Source organism: Panthera uncia, chromosome A2 (assembly GCF_023721935.1).
Source record: "Panthera uncia isolate 11264 chromosome A2, Puncia_PCG_1.0, whole genome shotgun sequence".
NCBI classification, from domain to species: domain Eukaryota; kingdom Metazoa; phylum Chordata; class Mammalia; order Carnivora; family Felidae; genus Panthera; species Panthera uncia.
Window position 1 is genome coordinate 80,353,983 of NC_064816.1, and position 5,276 is coordinate 80,359,258.

General features: G+C 37.3%; 1 pseudogene; it reads left to right on the forward strand.

Annotated features, from left to right (window-relative positions):
- The first annotated feature begins 1,142 nt into the window (after positions 1-1,142).
- LOC125930411 (presenilins-associated rhomboid-like protein, mitochondrial) lies at positions 1,143-2,418 on the forward strand (annotated as a pseudogene).
- Positions 2,419-5,276: the final 2,858 nt, after the last annotated feature.

Sequence of the window (5,276 nt, forward strand, 5' to 3'; positions counted from 1 at the left end):
TTCCTGCTAATAGAAAGTGAAAACTATACACTAATCACTTTAGCTATATTGATGCATAAGAAATAATCAGAATTTTATGCAATCATTCTGAGACTATTACCTCCCCTTTCCAAAAAACATTTTTCCAATTTAATATCTATTAAAAATAACAGGTAGAAGAATTGTGAATAATGAATTTTAAAAACAATACTTTGAATGGAAACATGAAAGATCAGCATAAAGTACCTAAAATTCAGAATAGAGTTAATACATTTGGGTTCAACTCTTGGAGATGCAGTTGTGTATGTATGACATTAGACCAGATGTCTAATCAGGTTTATATATGGTTATATATGATGTTTATATGGCTACCTATCTAGTGTTAGCATCTCCTTCCTAGATGTAAAAATGTTTGCTTATATAATTGTAGCACTGGCCAAGAGAATCTTATGTAAATTAAAGAATAAGCAAGCCACTATGAATATTTAGCCAGCAAAATTATATTTGTTCTAATGTCTGGAACTTTTGTTTTTCAAGGTTCTGTTTTTGTGGAGTTAATTTATCTACTTCCAGAATTCTAGTTGCCAGAAGTCTAAGACATTTCTTTGTGGAACATAGATATATAAAGTTTCTAATCTGAGACTACAAGCATGAAAAAGATTAATATTCCTCTAAAGATTTCCAATTAACTAAGCAACATAATTCACATACAGTCCACTGTTAACTTGTGAATTATTAAATATCATATTTAGGGTAATTTGAAAAAAATGAAAATTATTTTTGTCATGTTTATGGTATCTGAGAAAAATTATCGTATCTCAAAGCAGATGAATTGGACTCAACTGGTTTAACCAATTTAATCAGGAGTTCTAAAAAAATTTAAAAACAAGACTAGCTAATTGAATGAAAAGAATGATGTCATGTCCAGTTCCCTGTTCATGAATAAAGTTTTAGCCTTGAGCTTCTTCTTTGATATATTTGTGACAAAGAACACTCAGCTCAAAAACAAACAAACAAAAAAGACTCGGTAACATTATATGATGTTTCATCTGAACATTGAATTTTATTTTCATACTCTAATAGATATATGCAGGTGATAGAACCATCACCACCATAATTTGATCTATTAAAAATAAATTGAAAAATGTGAAAATATTTGTAACATGTTACAAAGTATTATTATCAGTATTAAAAAGCTTTTACTAATAAGTGGAATATGCAGTAAAAGTTTAGATATAGGAGGCTGGGTGCAGAGAGGCTGGGGCTGTGGCCAGGCGTGGCTCTGCTGGCAGGTGGCCGCAGCTGCAAGGAGCTCAGTGTGGCCCCAGCCCCGTCATGACTGCTTGGACGCAGGTTTAACTTTTTTATTCAGCAAAAATGTGGATTCAGAAAAGCACCCAGGAAGGTTGAACCTAGAAGATCACCGGAACAAGTGGTGAAACATGCAAGACAAGTGCTTTGATTCCTCCTGTAGAAGAAACAGTCTTTTATCCTTCTTCCTGTCCTATAAGGACCCTTGTAAAGCCCTTGTTTTTCACTGTTGGGTTTACAAGGTGTGCATTTGGATCAGCTGTCATTTGGCCATATGAATCACTGAAATCCAGGGTCCAGAGTTATTTTGATGGTATAAAATCTGGTTGGTTGGACAGCATAAGACCACAAAAGGAAGGAGACTTCAGGAAGGAGATTAACAAGTGCTGGAATAACCTAAGTGATGACCAGCAGACTGTGACAGGTTTATGTTAGCTTACACGTTTTAGTCATTCAAGGGAAGAGAAATCAAACCAAAAGGTATCATAGCTGCAAATGTTTTTTGTATTCTGTTTATGGAGAGTACCTTCTCTACAGCAGACAGTGATCAGATATTTCACATCCAACTCAGCCTCAAAGGTCCTTTGTTCTCCAATGTTGCTGTCAATATTCAGTCATTTCTCCTTGTTTCACATGGCAGCAAATATGTATGTTTTGTGGAGCTTCTTCTCCAGCATAGTGAACATTCTGGGTCAAGAACAGTCCATGGCAGTGTACTTATCTGCAGGCGTTATTTCCAATTTGGTCAGTTATGTGTGTAAATTCGCCACAGGAAGATATGGACCATCACTCGGTGCATCAGGCGCTATCATGACTGTCCTTGCTACTGTGTACACAAAGATCCCAGAAGGAAGGCTCGCCATTATCTTCCTTCTAATGTTCACATTCACAGCAGGGAATGCCCTAAAAGCCATTATTACTATGGACACAGCAGGAATGATCCTGGGATGGAAATTTTTTGATCATGCAGCACATCTTGGGGGAGCTGTCTTTGGAATATGGTATATTACTTATGGTCATGAACTCACGTGGAAGAACAGGGAGCCTCTAGTGAGAATTTGGCATGAAATGAGGACTAACGGCCCCAAGAAAAGAGGTGGCTCCAAGTAAATCTGGGGTTGGATGATGCTGGTGCGTGTGGCCTATGCTGCCTGGAGATCCCCGGGAATACATTGGCCCTGGAGTGACCACACCTTTGCTCCCTGCCTGGAAGACACCCAGCATCTAGCTTTCCTAGTATTTTAAACTGTCCTCAGTACATGTCTTACTAGAAAGTGAATTATGATGAAGTCGTGAAGTAAAGGTTTATATCTCTACTTGGTAAAAATAAATAAATGAATGAATGAATAAATAAATAAATAAACAAACAAACGAACAAACAATAAATAAATAAATATCGCAAATAATAAAGAAAAAAGATTAAATAAATGTACAACATCATTTTTCCTAATAAATTTGTATATATTTAAAAAATGGTAATCCAGGATTTTTGCAAGTATGGGAGAGAAATTGCTGGTGGTATATAATTCAGCAAATCATTTCTAAAGATTTTGAGTCATGCAGGTATGTATCTAAAATCCAATTTTAATTTGCTGTATTTACTCAAAGGGAATAATTAGGAATATGCCCAAAAAAGGTCTTTTAAAAAATGTGCTTACAAAGGGTAGATCTTATTTACATTTTATTTTTTCTTTCTGTGTTCAGAAGATGGGTATTCTCTGCATTTTTGTCTCTGTTTAATTTTAAACATTGAAACTACAGGATTTTAAAAAGCTGAGCATATGTTCATCATTATGAAATTCTTGTGAGATCATTTATTATGAAACAGTTTTCCTGTGTAGTGACATAGTGGAAGGAATGTGTATTTCTCCTTACTCTAAAATCATCACAAAGACTTCAGTGGGGGTCTGTTTTGAGTTCATTGCTGTAGAAGTTTTTGATTAATATTTTATAGGCTTATTGAAAGCAAATAGAAACCATTAAAACCATCAAAAACTGTTTATTCGTTTTTAAGATTTAAGTCAATGTTCAATTCACATAGAAAAAGTAGCATTTCTGTTTCAGTAAGGAACATTTACAATGTATCATGTTAATCCCTTGTTTTAGCCATTGAAAAAATACGTAAGATCATTAAATAGAATTTTCACTACTTAAACTTAGTATTATTAATGGCTACTTTGGAGAAAACAATATCTATGCCACTCACATTACAGTTTTTTAAATTTTTTTATAACATTTGTTTATTTTTGAGAGACAGAAGGAGAGCATGAGCAGGAGAGGGGTAGAGAGAGAGGGAGACACAGAATCCAAAGCAGGCTCCAGGCTCTGAGCTGTCAGCACAGAGCCCGATGCAGGGCTCAAACTCATGAAATGTGAGATCATGACCTGAGCTGAAGTCCGACGCTCAACCAACTGGACCACCCAGGGGCCCCCATGTTACAGTTTGATAGTCATAGTATCTATATGCTTCCTGAGCATTTGCTTCTGCTAGTTTAAATTATTTCTGCTAATAATTTCTTTTTGAGATGGGAGGTTTGTGTTTGTTCATGAGTATTATTTTTATAGTGAAAGAAAGAAGGGAATTATTGAAATTCTAGAAAAATAATGAAGCATGTGAGAAAAATGAATATAGAAATCTATACTTGGAGGAGAATTTGATCTTTCTGCAATTTAATGGCATATTCTGTTTTTTTCATTCTGTATTGCTGATTTTTTATACATAAGTTCCTTGAACAATTTACTTCTCTGGTTGAGATGTCTTCTCTATTATAAGAGTCTAGTATTTGTTTCTCTACTTTTATCCAGTTCAGCCCTAATATCAAATCAGCAGGTAATGTTTGAGGGCTGTATCATGCAGTGATCTCAAACTCCACTTGTTTAGGGGCGCCTGGGTGGCTCAGTCAGTTAAGTGTCTGACTTCAGCTCAGGTCATGATCTTGCGGTTTGTGAGTTTGAGCCCCACATTGGGCTCTGTGGTGACAGCTCAGAGCTTGGAGCCTCCTTCAGAGTCTGTGTCTCCCTCTCTCTCTCTGACCCTCCCCTATGCATGCGCGCTCTCTCTCTCTCTGTCTCTCAAAAATAAATAAACATTAAAAAATTTTCTTTCAGGGCACCTGAGTGGCTCAGTGGTTGAGCCTCCGACTTCAGCTTATGTCATGATCTCACAGCTCATGAGTTTGAGCCCCATGTTGGGCTCTGTGCTGACGGATCAGAGCCTGGAGCCTGCTTCGGATTCTGTGTCTCCTCTCTCTGCCCCTAACCCACTCGCATTCTGTCTCTGTCTGTCTCAAAAATAAATAAACATTTAAAAATTTTTTTTCCAAACTCCACACATTTAAACCTAAGCCCACCTTTTCTTCTCAGGTCCACCTGACTTTAATTTCTAATTATTAAAATCATTTTATTTTTTTCAAAGTAATACATGCTTACAATCAAAATGTCAAAGAATACTGAAGGGATTATATTTTTAATTCTTTTTCTGCTCTCAAAGAACCACTTTGTAATTGAAAGAGCGGACCTAGGCCGGCCGCCTCCATCTTGTTTTGTGTCCTCCATCTTGAGTGACTAAGTCCCCGACATGGCCCCTTTCCCGAAAACCACAGAAAGGAATTCCTGTTCAAACCTTAGACCACGTCTCCTCCCCTTGAGTAACTTCCCACTCACCCGTTCAAACTTCCCGTTCAAACCATGCCCTACAACCAGCGCAACGGGACTCTGACCCTTCCCCAGCCAATCGGCTAAGGCCACGACCATCACCCCCCCAACTGCCCCTAGACCCCTATAAAACCTTTGTGCTTTTGAAACACTCTCTCTCTCCGGTATCTCACCGCTGTGTAGGTGCAGGTAGGGGATTGAGCTCGAGCTAGCTCGAATAAAGGCTCTTTGCTTTTGCATTGGACTCGGCTCCCTGGTGGTCTTTGAGGATCATAAATTCTGGGCATAACAGTAATATTTTTATATGTCATCATTTATATTCATATTTCTAT